We start from the raw sequence: 15,286 nt of genomic DNA, 5'->3' as shown, positions 1-15,286 counted from the left end.
ATGAGACCTATTTCCAGCAGACACTCCAGAAGTGGAATGTCCTCAACCTCACGGAGGAGTACAACTATTTCAGCAAGCGCTGTAGGAAAATCGTGACTTTGCCGCAGCTGCTGCACCAAAAGGATGTTGTGGTCGATATGCTGCTGGAGCGGCTTTCCACAGCCACGAATCTGTCGCAGCAGCCTCTGCTGGAACTCCTCTATGTTCTTGCGCCGGACCTGCGCGAGGAATTCTATCCGTACTTCCAACGCATTCTGGACCGCCTCATCTGCCTGCTCAACACCCAGGACGCCGAGCAGCTGGAGTGGACCCTGATTTGCCTTGCCCATCTATTCAAGACTCTGAAGCTTTATTTGAAGCGCAACATTGGCATTGTGTTCAACGCGATTCTGCCACTACTAGACGAGCAGCACTACGCCGAGCATGTAATCAACTTTGCCGTGGAATGCTTCGCGTGGAATGCTTCAGGCAGAACTACTGGCCGACATTGTGGAGTATTCATTGGGACTGCTCTTGAACTTCCTACTCCCCGACCAGAGCGGCGTTCTCTGGAAACAGTTCTGCTCCGCAGCGAGCCGTGAGGGCGTCGACGCTGCGCCACTGATTGACTTGATGCTGCCCCTGGTCAGTCACAAGGACGGACGCTACGTGGCCGAGCTGTCCCTCGTGGTTCCCACCCTACTGAAGCTGCTTGACCGGAGCGTGGATTCCCTGCAACCGCTTACGACCCTGGTTACCAGCCTGCTCAAGGCCCAGCACACGCAATTGCCGCAGCTGGATGCCAGTCGGTTGCTGCAGAAATTGCTGGTCGTAAGCAGAAAATCCGAGTCGCTGTATGAGGACTCCATTCTGCAGCTCCTGGACTATCAGCAATTTGAGATTTTGGTCCTGCCGCACGTCATCGGCTACTACGAGGAGGCGAGACAGGCAAGAGCCTTGGAGTTGCTGGCCCGCATAGTCCAGCACAAGAGGCCGCTGCAGGTGGACGGCACATCCCTGGCCCAATGGGAGGTCTATCCTCTCCAACTGAAGCACAAGGAGACTATCAAATGCGTGGAGCAGCAGCTCCTGACCTTGGATGGGGCAATAGAGGAGCACCTGTTTCTGCTGGTGCTGGTTCCCCATCTGAAGGGCTTCAGCAGCAGCCCTTGGAAAGGACACTTCACTCTAACATTGAAGATCGCTTGAGGAGCGCCAGCTCGGACTACACCCCTCTGCTACTGCTACTGCAGACCCATGCCCTGCTCAAGTTCAAGCTTCCACCTGCGCTTGCCTCCAAACTGTATGCCTTTCTAACGCCGGAACTGGCCAAGGACATCCGCTCCGTGGCCTGCCTGCAGCTGCTTCTGCTGGAAACCCCAAAGAAAGAGCTTTCGGCCTCCACAGAGCTGCTGACTGCTGTCTCCACTCTGCTCAGCCAGCCCCAGACGCAATACAGACGCATAGCGGCCCACTGCCTGGATCTTATAAACTCCGGCGACCGCCCAGTTCGAGCAGTACTCCCGGCTGCCTCAGTTCAAGGAGCATGCGGTGAGCCTGCTCCTCGGCCTGCTCTACAATAACTTTAAGTTTGTGTGGGCCCCGGTCCAGCAGCTCCTGGCCGCCTACGTGAAGGTAATGGGAACGGACGAGTTCTGGAACCTGTTCAAGGCGAAGCTGCTCGAGACGGTCGCCTGCATAGACTACGAGGTGAACTCCACGACCGCACTACCACAGCCTCACCGGGCAGCCTATGCGTCCGCTGCCCTGACCATGCTCCTGCCCGTGGAGGCTGGAGAGAAGCAACTGAGTCTGCAGCAGGCGCTCAACTATCGCCAACTTCTGTGGCAGTGCCTGCCCAAGCTGGGAGCTCTGGCGGAGGTGAAGAATGCAGACGTGGTGCGACTGTTCCTACAGTTCGTCGAGCAGGAGTACCGAGCCCAGCTGGAGAGGACAGAGCATACGTGGAACGTCAACGAGGCAACGGGTATGCCCAACAGGGTTCACAAAATTCTCATTGAATGATCATATCTTATTTCTGCAGCGGAGGACGTCGACGCCGACGAAGATGAGGACAACGAAGCGCCGAGCGCCGAACGCACAATGTCCATGCCAAATTCATACTCCAAACTCTGCAGCTGAAGCTGGCCTGCTTCCTGTCGCAGCCGAACCCCAAGGCCCTGCACCGACAGGCGGAGATGCATGCCTTCTACCTGGAGCTCCTCGCTGGGCCGAACGCCCAGCCGCAGCAGCTGGCCGTCGACTGCCTGGCCGCCTACAAGCAGCCAGTGGCTCTGGTGCAGCAAAAGGCTCAGCTGGCGGGTCTGATCGATGAGGCAAAGTTCAAGACAACGTTGAGTGGCTTCGAGTTGGCCAGCATTCCAGCGGATCAGAGGTCCCAGCTGATGCCCTTCATGCTGCGCGTGCTCTACGGCAAGATGCTAACGAAGGGTGTCCAAAAGCAGCTGAGTGCCCAGCAGCGGAAGACCCTGATCCTGAGGTTCTTGGGACAGCTCGAGGAGACGGAGATCATTGAATTTTAAAAAAATTGCGTTCGGACGCTTCGCCGAATACACGGACAAACCCATACAGGAGCTGCCCCGCTATGTCCAGAGCTCGTACGATTCCTCGGCAGTGATTGCGGCCAAGCAGCTGCAGAGGATCGTCAATCTCCTGGAGCTCATACGCAAGGAGTTCGCTGGCCGGCTGACGGCAGACTTCCAGGTCTATGTTCTCAAGTTGTTGCTGCTCGTCGGCAGTGTCTCCCAGGAGGTGATCAACGGCCAAGGAAAGCTGGCGACCGCCTACAAGAATGTGAAGCACTCGGGACTGCAGACCCTAGGGAATTACTTTGGCCAATTAGTGGACATGGAGGAATTGTGGCAGGAGCAGGAGATGAACGCAATCTGCGAGGTGTACGTCTGGCCAGGACTCGCCCGACTGCCACAGGACTCCATACACACGCCCACGCCGCTACTGAAGCTGCTGCTCCTCTGGGGCGGGGAGCCTTGCTATCAGAAGTGGCTGAACCAGAGTCCCTCTGCGGATGAGCCTGCCATCATGCATCAGCTGATGGTATTGCTGCTCAACGAGAAGGCCAAGCCCGTGGTGAAGCGTTCGCTGCTGCAGCTTGTGGAGCAGCTCCTGGAGGCGGCTGCAACCGAAGAGTATGGTGTCGAGGCCCTGGCCATTATTCATCGCCACATCCCGGCCATCCTGCAGCTGCTGCAGACTAGCTGGCGACACCGTAAGGCCGGCAGACAGATGCTGGACAAGCGGGAGCTCAATATTCTGACGCTGATTACCGATGTGGTTGTCATTGGCGGAGGACATGCCGGCACAGAGGCCTCTGCAGCGGCGGCACGGATGGGGGCCCGCACGTTGCTGCTGACACACAAGCTTTAGACCATTGGCGAGATGTCCTGCAATCCTTCGTTCGGGGGCATTGGAAAGGGCCACTTGATGCGAGAGGTAGATGCTCTGGACGGAGTCTGTGGGCGCTGCTGCGATGTTTCTGGAGTACACTACAAAGTGCTCAACAAGCGGGCCGGCGGTGTGGGGGCCGCGGGCGCAGATCGATCGGCAGCTTTACAAGAAAGCTGTCCAGAAGGAACTTCATAGTACGCAAAACCTGGAGATCAGAGCGGCGGCTGTGGACAATATCCTCATAGAAGATGAGCAACATCAGCACAGACGCTGTACTGGTGTTTTACTGGCCAATGGGGAAGTGGTTCGCAGTCGTTCGCTTGTGCTCACCACCGGAACTTTCTTAAGGGCACACATCAACATTGGACTGGAGGTGAGACCGGCTGGACGCATGGGAGATGCTCCAGCAAAGGCCTTAGGCGATGCCATAGACAGACTGGGCTTCCGCATGGGACGCCTAAAGACAGGAACGCCGCCCAGGATAGATAAGAGCAGTGTGGATTTCTCCCAACTAGAGAGACACGAAGGAGATGATCCCCCGACGCCATTTTCATTTCTCACCTACACGACACCGCTGGTCAATGACATCGTGCGGAATAATCTCCACGTTAATCGCCATGTTACCGAGGAGATAACAGGCCCTCGCTATTGTCCCTCAATAGAGTCGAAAATTCTACGATTTGGCGCAAGAGTTCATCAAGTATGGCTAGAGCCAGAGGGCCTGGACAGCCCCTTGGTTTATCCACAAGGAATTTCATGTACCTTGCCCCATGAGCAGCAAGTGGAGCTGGTACACGCCATCAAGGGTCTGAAGCATGCCGAAGTGGTGCAACCCGGGTACGGTGTGCTAGAGACAAAGCGTGTGCCTGGCCTCTTCTTTGCGGGGCAGATAAATGGAACCACAGTCTACGAGGAGGCTGCTGCCCAGGGAATTGTGGCTGGTGCCAATGCAGCGGGCAAAACTCGCCACGCGGACGGCAGGCAGCTGACAATTAGTCGAACTGAAGGCTACATCGGTGTACTAGTAGACGACCTTACTTCTTTGGGCACCAATGAGCCCTACCGCATGTTCACTAGTCGGGCAGAGTTCCGATTGTCCCTTCACCAGACAACGCCGACATGCGGCTTACCAATAAGGGCTATTAATATGGTCCACTTTAAGCAAGCGGAAGAAAGACCTTGAGGGGATTGCGGAAACACAGCAATTACTGGCGCCAGTCTCTGGACCTACCCACGTCCAAAGCCTCTGTGGAAAAGACCGCCTTTGACATGCTTGCCATACCAGCGGACAACATCACGGTGGATAAGCTGATCAATCTATTCCCCACGGAACTGAGTTGGCTGCGCGACGACAACAACCTGGCCGAGAGGCTGAAGATAGAGGCCCTGTACTCGTTCTTTGTTGAGGAACAACAACGAGACGTGGAGGATGTACGACGGGAAGAGCGTCTGGCCATTCCTGCTGACATTGATTACTTCTCTCTCGAACGAGGAACGACAGAAACTGAGCCTCATTCAGCCACAGACAATCGCTGCTGCCAGTCGAATCCAAGGCGTCACCCCCTCTACAATAGTGAGGATAATGAAGTACGTCAAAAAGGCGGACGTGGCCAAGGCATAGCACAGTAGAGGCTAATAGTTTATAGTTAGTTATGTGTTAATAAACTTACAAATTGTAAGTTTGGGTGATGTTGATGTTTCGGTGCCAGGGTGCCACTTGTCAGGGCCATATCGGCCGCTTTATATACAAAAGATAGTATTTTATTTATTGGCATGCTTACTTTTCGGGGCGCTATAACTCTGGCAAATAGGGCCAGATCGGCGAAGGACTCAGGATCGTGAGGATCCATACTGTCGAACGGTATCAAAATCTCGATTACGAAAATGAGGCCAACTTTTGCCAAATTTCATGTTTTATCAAAAAGTTAAAAATCTGTAGAACCGATTTCACAAAAGATTGGTTCTTTCTACTTCTTTTTTCACCAAAATAGATGAAATTAGACCCGACTCGCTACCTGATCGTTCTTTTTTTCCCCAAGATTGTTGTTCGGAGCAGAACCCAGCCGATTAGCTGCTTGCCAAATAGCACCTAATTCTTGGCCCTCAGCCGCTTATTTTGTTTGTTACTTATGTCTATGTCACTCATTTGTTTGTTAAAGCTTTGCGCTTGCTTGCCCTGCTAAACGCTCTCTGCCAGCTCGCTCTTCGCTATCTCCGCTTTGCGTCTGCCTACCGACGTCGGCCGAGCGAAGCTGCGCTTAGCGATCGGAGCGGCAATGTAAAGGGCAGGCAAGCCACACTTGCAATTTGGATGTCACGCATTAAAGAACATATCGTAATTTTATTTCTGCGCCGAGTTTTATTTAATTCGAAATAATTAGTCGGCCGATTGGGGATAAAAAACATTATATCCACATAAAATTTGGTGACCCCGACGTGATATCTGAGTTGCAGTGTCAATTAATAATCATTCGCGATCGACATTTGTTAGCCCTAGCAAATTTTCGGCGGTTAAGCACAATTCGGTGCTAAAACACACTTACATACACCTACATACACGCATTGCTGGCTATTTATTTCTCTGTCGCGACAATTGGGTCAGTGGAGTGCGGTAGGCAGTGCAGCGAACTCACTAATACACACAAGCGGAGTACAAAGCGGAATCGGACAGCTCGCACAGCCGCACAGCTAAAGGCATTAGCTGTAATCCCTTTGCTTTCGGTTCCCACGTTTATACGTATACAGGGTGTCTTTTTCGGTCGTGCTGAGTGACTCTTTTAAAACCTCAACATGGCAGCACCTGAGCCTACCAATGTCGCGAACGCAGCAATGCCGAGTGATGTAGATTTCTACAAGCACAAGGCCGAGTCCATCGCGCGCCAACTAAAGGCCATGGATCGCTTTCTCACCAAGGAAGAGCTTGCCAAGTTAGATGAGGCAGAACTTCAAGCTCGCTTAGAGCAAATCGAGCGAATGAATGCGGATTTCGATGCCGCTCAAACGAGCCTTGAAAGGCTGGATTTCCTGCAGTTAGCCCATGATGCCCGACTGGACTTTTCGAATGTTTATGTGAAGGTTAGGTCCAGGCTGTCGCGGGAGTTGATGGCTGCGCGCACGGTAAATGTTGCCAATTCAACGGCTCGGCATACTCTCGAGGGGAGTATAGGCCGTTCTCGAATGCCCGAGTTGCAGCTTCCGCGATTCGGTGGGAGCTACATGGATTGGCCAGAATTCCACGCGATGTTTTCGACAATGGTGCACAAAGACCATCGTATAACAATCATCGAAAAATTCCAATATCTTCGTGGATGTCTAGATGGTGCTACGCTGGATACGATTCGTTCCTTGGAACTTTCTGAGGAGAATTACGACAAGGCGTTGAATTTGCTAATGTTGCGATTCGATAATAAACTGTTACATTTTCAGGCACACGTCAAGGCTATTTTCGGGCTGCAAGGGGTGGAGAAGGGCTCAGCTATCGGCTTGCGCGCGCTCAGCGACAAAATCAATTCGCACTTGCGTGCACTTCAGACCTTGGCGACCCCGCAGGAGATTTCGGATGGGTTGCTGATCTTCATCATAGGCACGAAACTGGACCACAAAACAAAGGAGAAATGGGAAGAGAACTTGCCGACGTCAGGATTGCCTCGGTGGTCAAGCATGGCCTCATTTTTGGAAGCGAGATGTCGGATGCTGGAGGATTTGGGATCAGCCATGGCAACAAGTCCTAGTCAACAGGTGGGAGAAGACAAACCTGTCACCCTTATCACCTCCAGTAACGACCATCCTAACCCCATATGTAACCATTGCAATTCCTCCGAGCATTACATATCTAGATGTCAGGCATTCCTGAATCTCTCTGCGTTTGAACGATACAAAGAAGCAAAGAAGAGCCGCTTGTGTTTGAACTGCCTCAACAAAGGCCATGAATTGCAGAGGTGCAGGTCAGGACTTTGCAGGCATTGCCAGGCCAAACATCACACGCTACTCCACAGCCCTCCCCCCTCGATCCAGAAATCTCAGCCTAGCCAGAACGTGTTGCTACCTACTGCCCTCGTCCATGTAACAGATCGTTATGGAGCACTTATCCCATGTCGTGCCATTTTGGATTCTGCATCACAGGCAAACTTTGTAACATCTAGACTTGCTGATCAGTTGCAGTTGGATCATCGCTCGTCTTATGTTCACATCTCTGGGAGCGGAGATTCCATTCTACCTTCGAGCAAGTCTGTACATATAGTTGTACAATCCCAGAATAATCTAAAACTAGCTGATCCTAATTTCTCCAAGCCCCAACGTATCGATCAGTTGATAGGTTCTGGTTTGTTCTTCGATTTAATGTGCGTCGGACAGATTCGACTATCAGCCCAATTGCCAACATTGCAGGAGACAAAACTTGGTTGGATAGTATCAGGAAGCATTGATAGCTCGGAGAATAAGCGTGCAGCTTTAACCGCTTTTGAAAATTCCTCGTGCATCTCTATTGACGATTTTCGACCCACAACGCTGGAGTACCAAAACTTAGAGCAGCAATGCAGGAAGCAGCTGCTCGAGTGCCAGGTGCAAGTGGAAAAACTGCGATCGGAGAATCAGGAACTGCAGCGCGAACTTTTCCATATATTAAAAACCTACATATCCACGCCAAATGAAATTCAACTTTCAACAGTTTCTACATTGCCAAATTTCCTGCCATTCTATGCAATTACAGAGGTTCCCGATGATCAAGACGTAATCACGACAAGCCGCCTTCGTAAAGAAGCGCCGATTGCTGCGTTCGACGATCATCCCAGCGTAGCCGCCAGCTGCGCCCAAGCAAGCATCTTCAAGAGGGCCGTTGGAAAAATAGCGGTTCTGATACTTCAGGATGGATCTGTTGAAAGCCTTTGCCTTCCAACGGGGGGTGAATGTTCGGAGCAGAACCCAGCCGATTAGCTGCTTGCCAAATAGCACCTAATTCTTGGCCCTCAGCCGCTTATTTTGTTTGTTACTTATGTCTATGTCACTCATTTGTTTGTTAAAGATTTGCGCTTGCTTGCCCTGCTAAACGCTCTCTGCCAGCTCGCTCTTCGCTATCTCCGCTTTGCGTCTGCCTACCGACGTCGGCCGAGCGAAGCTGCGCTTAGCGATCGGAGCGGCAATGTAAAGGGCAGGCAAGCCACACTTACAATTTGGATGTCACGCATTAAAGAACATATCGTAATTTTATTTCTGCGCCGAGTTTTATTTAATTCGAAATAATTAGTCGGCCGATTGGGGATAAAAAACATTATCTCCACAATCGTTTTAACATTCTTTAAGCGAAAAATTCATGTACTAAAAACATTTGCATGTGAATGTTTTCGCAGCCTGCCTTTTCCGCCCTTACCTATATGGAAATGAGAACTTAGTGGAGAGCTTAGTGGAAAATTAAGCGTACCAGATGTACTTCTTGGAAGTAGCCAAGTTCGACTGGGTAAACAAAATTATCAGTCTCAGCCGAGGCTCAGCGAATGATGAATAATTACATTTTTTCATATAGTCCTCGAAGACGGTAATTATTATTAATCTTTTTTTTTCCAAAATCTGAATAACAAGTATTTTAATCACAACCCTCTGTACGACAGTTATACTACCAAATTGCATAATAATTGATCAAACATCCCAAGAGCTTGAGCCTCCCCATGTGAATATGTGAACAGATTATGAATTTCCAGGGTAACTGCTTGCCGTTCCGCTTTGTACACTAGTTATACCCGATACTCAAAATGAGTATTGGGATATATTAGATTTGTGGTAAAAGTGGATGTGTGTAACGTCCAGAAGGAATCGTTTCCGACCCCATAAAGTATATATATTCTTGTTCAGCATCAATAGCCGAGTCGATTGAGCTCTGTCTGTCTGTCCGTCCGTCCGTCTGTCCGTCTGTCCGTCCCCTTCAGCGCCTAGTGATCAAAGACTATAAGAGCTAGAGCAACGATGTTTTGGATCCAGACTTCTGTGATATGTCACTGCTACAAGAATATTGCAAAACTTTGCCCCGCCCTCTTCCGCCACCACAAGGCGCAGAATCGTAGAAGATGACTATATCTTCTAGAGTGCAAAATCTGAACCAGATCGTATAATTATTATAGCCAGAATCAAGAAAACAATTTCATTCTTTCTCGCTCTGTCTCGCTCTGTGAAACACACAGGTTTCATGGTCGGTTTTGCCAATTGCAAAATATGAGTTCAAGGATCTCAGAACCCACAAGAGCTAGAGCAACCAAATTTGGTATCCACAATATCGGACCTTGACCATTTTGTGTCAAAATTTCGCCACACCCCCTTCCCCCCGCAAAGGACGAAAATCTGTTGCATCCACAGTATTGCAGATTCGAGAAAACTAAAAACGCAGAATCATAGATAACGACCATATCTATCCGGTTGCTGAATCTGGATCAGATCAGATAATTTTTATAGCCAAAAGGAACAAATTAATTTGCACTGGCTACGCAGCGCCCGACGTCACGCTCAGACTGATTTTCTGTCTCTCTCGCACGCACTCTTTGTCGTGTCGTTTAATATTAGCGGCGTCTGCCGAAGGAGAGTCATACTGACTTAGTATCGGGTATAACTGTAGAGTTGCGGTGTCCGCAGCAACTCACAACGTTCCCCCTCGTTTTTACTTTTAGTACCCGGCCACACACACCTCTCTATCCATGTCTCTATCAAATGTGTGATAACCATAGCTCGCAAATAACTGTTGACACTTTCGGCGTGTCTGATAAAAACCTCTCATTGACGGACACATTGAGAAAATGGACTGAAAAGACCCGATCAAATCTGTTTTTGCTCAACTCGCTCTTCGCTCAAGCAAAGACCGATTTTTTCACTTCTCTTTTGTTCCTGTTTTTCACTGAGCATCTTGTCGCGAGTGAACGAACAATGTGTCTTTTGCGTATGTATGCGTGCTTGTACGTGTGATGCTTATGGCAACTATCAATTTTTGTGAATTCTATAAGGTTTGACTATTGGAGCTTAAAATGAATCGTGAAAAGCAAAACGAAAATGTTTGTGGAGATAATGTTTTTTATCCCCAATCGGCCGACTAATTATTTCGAATTAAATAAAAGTCGGCGCAGAAATAAAATTACGATATGTTCTTTAATGCGTGACATCCAAATTGCAAGTGTGGCTTGCCTGCCCTTTACATTGCCGCTCCGATCGCTAAGCGCAGCTTCGCTCGGCCGACGTCGGTAGGCAGACGCAAAGCGGAGATAGCGAAGAGCGAGCTGGCAGAGAGCGTTTAGCAGGGCAAGCAAGCGCAAAGCTTTAACAAACAAATGAGTGACATAGACATAAGTAACAAACAAAATAAGCGGCTGAGGGCCAAGAATTAGGTGCTATTTGGCAAGCAGCTAATCGGCTGGGTTCTGCTCCGAACATTCACCCCCCGTTGGAAGGCAAAGGCTTTCAACAGATCCATCCTGAAGGGGCAGAACCGCTATTTTTCCAACGGCCCTCTTGAAGATGCTTGCTTGGGCGCAGCTGGCGGCTACGCTGGGATGATCGTCGAACGCAGCAATCGGCGCTTCTTTACGAAGGCGGCTTGTCGTGATTACGTCTTGATCATCGGGAACCTCTGTAATTGCATAGAATGGCAGGAAATTTGGCAATGTAGAAACTGTTGAAAGTTGAATTTCATTTGGCGTGGATATGTAGGTTTTTAATATATGGAAAAGTTCGCGCTGCAGTTCCTGATTCTCCGATCGCAGTTTTTCCACTTGCACCTGGCACTCGAGCAGCTGCTTCCTGCATTGCTGCTCTAAGTTTTGGTACTCCAGCGTTGTGGGTCGAAAATCGTCAATAGAGATGCACGAGGAATTTTCAAAAGCGGTTAAAGCTGCACGCTTATTCTCCGAGCTATCAATGCTTCCTGATACTATCCAACCAAGTTTTGTCTCCTGCAATGTTGGCAATTTGGCTGATAGTCGAATCTGTCCGACGCACATTAAATCAAAGAACAAACCAGAACCTATCAACAGATCGATACGTTGGGGCTTGGAGAAATTAGGATCAGCTAGTTTTAGATTATTCGGCATTGGCCAATCCTTTGCGTCTACGCCGAAGTTAGGCTGCATTTCCGTAATTGAGTTGGTGACAATTGCAGCGAAGGAAGCTCGATAGCTTGCGTCCTGGGATTGTACAACTATATGCACAGACTTGCTCGAAGGTAGAATGGAATCTCCGATTCCAGAGATGTGAACATAAGACGAGCGATGATCCAACTGCAACTGATCAGCAAGTCTAGATGTTACAAAGTTTGCCTGTGATGCAGAATCCAAAATGGCACGACATGGGATAAGTGCCCCATAACGATCTGTTACATGGACGAGGGCAGTAGGTAGCAACACGTTCTGGCTAGGCTGAGATTTCTGGATCGAGGGGGAGGGCTAGAACACCCGCTTGCTAGAAGCACAGTCGCGGCCTCTTGCTGGATCGATTCCTCGGCCGGTGAAGAGGAAGATGAAGCACCAGTTCCCGATGGAATGTGGAGTAGCGTGTGATGTTTGGAATGGCAATGCCTACAAAGTCCTGACCTGCACCTCTGCAATTCATGGCCTTTGTTGAGGCAGTTCAAACACAAGCGGCTCTTTGCTTCTTTGTATCGTTCAAACGCAGAGAGATTCAGGAATGCCTGACATCTAGATATGTAATGCTCGGAGGAATTGCAATGGTTACATATGGGGTTAGGATGGTCGTTACTGGAGGTGATAAGGGTGACAGGTTTGTCTTCTCCCACCTGTTGACTAGGACTTGTTGCCATGGCTGATCCCAAATTCTCCAGCATCCGACATCTCGCTTCCAAAAATGAGGCCATGCTTGCCCACCGAGGCAATCCTGACGTCGGCAAGTTCTCTTCCCATTTCACCTTTGTTTTGTGGTCCAGTTTCGTGCCTATGATGAAGATTAGCAACCCATCCGAAATCTCCTGCGGGGTCGCCAAGGTCTGAAGTGCACGCAAGTGCGAATTGATTTTGTCGCTGAGCGCGCGCAAGCCGATAGCTGAGCCCTTCTCCACCCCTTGCAGCCCGAAAATAGCCTTGACGTGTGCCTGAAAATGTAACAGTTTATTATCGAATCGCAACATTAGCAAATTCAACGCCTTGTCGTAATTCTCCTCAGAAAGTTCCAAGGAACGAATCGTATCCAGCGTAGCACCATCTAGACATCCACGAAGATATTGGAATTTTTCGATGATTGTTATACGATGGTCTTTGTGCACCATTGTCGAAAACATCGCGTGGAATTCTGGCCAATCCATGTAGCTCCCACCGAATCGCGGAAGCTGCAACTCGGGCATTCGAGAACGGCCTATACTCCCCTCGAGAGTATGCCGAGCCGTTGAATTGGCAACATTTACCGTGCGAGCAGCCATCAACTCCCGCGACAGCCTGGACCTAACCTTCACATAAACATTCGAAAAGTCCAGTCGGGCATCATGGGCTAACTGCAGGAAATCCAGCCTTTCAAGGCTCGTTTGAGCGGCATCGAAATCCGCATTCATTCGCTCGATTTGCTCTAAGCGAGCTTGAAGTTCTGCCTCATCTAACTCGGCAAGCTCTTCCTTGGTGAGAAAGCGATCCATGGCCTTTAGTTGGCGCGCGATGGACTCGGCCTTGTGCTTGTAGAAATCTACATCACTCGGCATTGCTGCGTTCGCGACATTGGTAGGCTCAGGTGCTGCCATATTGAGGTTTTAAAAGAGTCACTCAGCACGACCGAAAAAGACACCCTGTATACGTATAAACGTGGGAACCGAAAGCAAAGGGATTACAGCTAATGCCTTTAGCTGTGCGGCTGTGCGAGCTGTCCGATTCCGCTTTGTACTCCGCTTGTGTGTATTAGTGAGTTCGCTGCACTGCCTACCGCACTGCACTGACCGAATTGTCGCGACAGAGAAATTAATAGCCAGCAATGCGTGTATGTAGGTGTATGTAAGTGTGTTTTAGCACCGAATTGTGCTTAACCGCCGAAAATTTGCTAGGGCTAACAAATGTCGATCGCGAATGATTATTAATTGACACTGCAACTCAGAGATCACGTCGGGGTCACCAAATTTTATGTGGAGATAATGTTTTTTATCCCCAATCGGCCGACTAATTATTTCGAATTAAATAAAACTCGGCGCAGAAATAAAATTACGATATGTTCTTTAATGCGTGACATCCAAATTGCAAGTGTGGCTTGCCTGCCCTTTACATTGCCGCTCCGATCGCTAAGCGCAGCTTCGCTCGGCCGACGTCGGTAGGCAGACGCAAATCGGAGATAGCGAAGAGCGAGCTGGCAGAGAGCGTTTAGCAGGGCAAGCAAGCGCAAAGCTTTAACAAACAAATGAGTGACATAGACATAAGTAACAAACAAAATAAGCGGCTGAGGGCCAAGAATTAGGTGCTATTTGGCAAGCAGCTAATCGGCTGGGTTCTGCTCCGAACAATGTTCGTTTGCCAATTTTGCAAATAAATATACATATTACAATACAATAGCCCAAAAGATGCGGAAAACATGAATAAATAAACATATACACGAAAAAACGAGGGGGAACGTTGTGAGTTGCTGCGGACCCCGCAACTCTACAGTTATACCCGATACTAAGTCAGTATGGCTCTCCTCCGGCAGACGCCGCTAATATTAAACGACACGACAAAGAGTGCGTGCGAGAGAGACAGAAAATCAGTCTGAGCGTGACGTCGGTCGCTGCGTAGCCACTGCAAATTGATTTGTTCCTATTGGCTATAAAAATGATCTGATCTGATCCAGATTCAGCAATCTGATAGATATGGTCATTATCTATGATTCTGCGTTTTTAGTTTTCTCGAATGTGCAATATTGTGGATGCAACAGATTTTCGTCCTTTGTGTAGGCGGAAGGGGGTGGGGCGAAATTTTGAGATACACGTTTTATAGTGAGATCTAACAGGAGTGCGGATACCAAATTTGGTTACTCTAGCCTTAATAGTCTCTGAGATTTTTGAATATCCCCAGATTTTCGTCCTTTGCGGGGGCGGAAGGGGGTGTGGCGAAATTTTGAAACAAACTCGTCTCGGTCCGATATATTAGGAGTGTGGATACCAAATTTGGTTGCTCTAGCTTTTGTAGTCTCTGAGATCTAGGCGCTAATGTTTTACTCTAAGAAAAGCCGCCTATGCTACGTGTGTGTTAGAGAGAGACAGGGCGAGAAAAAATGAAATTGTTTTCTTGATGCTGGCTATAATACCAATACGATCCAATTCAGATTCCGCAGTCTTAAAGATATGGTCATTCTCTACAATTCTACGTTTTTGGTTTTCTCATATCTTTAAAATTGTGGATGCCACAGATTTTCGTTCTTTGTGGGGGCGGAAGTGGGCGGGGCGAAGTTTTGAAATATTTTTGTAGCAGTGACATATCACAGAAGTCTGGGTCCAAAACATCGTTGCTCTAGCTCTTATAGTCTTTGAGCACTATGCGCTGAAGGGGACGGACAGACGGACAGACGGACGGACGGACAGACAGACAGGGCTCAATCGACTCGGCTATCGATGCTGATCAAGAATATATATACTTTATGGGGTCGGAAACGATTCCTTCTGGACGTTACACACATCCACTTTTACCACAAATCTAATATACCCCAATACTCATTTTGAGTATCGGGTATAACAATACTCATTTTGAGTATCGGGTATAAAAACTAACGAGGGGGAACGTTGTGAGTTGCTGCGGACACTGCAACTCTACGGTTATACCCGATACTAAGTCAGTATAACTCTCCTCCGGCAGACGCCGCTAATATTAAACGACACGACAAAGAGTGCGTGCGAGAGAGACAGAAAATCAGTCTGAGCGTCACGTCGGGCGCTGCGTAGCATCTGCAAATTGTT

General features: G+C 49.2%; 1 pseudogene; it reads left to right on the top strand.

The window, feature by feature from the left end:
* The first annotated feature begins 371 nt into the window (after positions 1 to 371).
* On the top strand, positions 372 to 5,479 carry LOC117190848 (annotated as a pseudogene).
* Positions 5,480 to 15,286: the final 9,807 nt, after the last annotated feature.

The sequence above is a fragment of the Drosophila miranda genome, assembly GCF_003369915.1.
Source record: "Drosophila miranda strain MSH22 chromosome Y unlocalized genomic scaffold, D.miranda_PacBio2.1 Contig_Y1_pilon, whole genome shotgun sequence".
Taxonomy (NCBI): Eukaryota; Metazoa; Arthropoda; class Insecta; order Diptera; family Drosophilidae; genus Drosophila; species Drosophila miranda.
The sequence above is the reverse complement of the archived record's forward strand: the minus strand, read 5'-3'. Positions and strand labels throughout refer to the sequence as shown.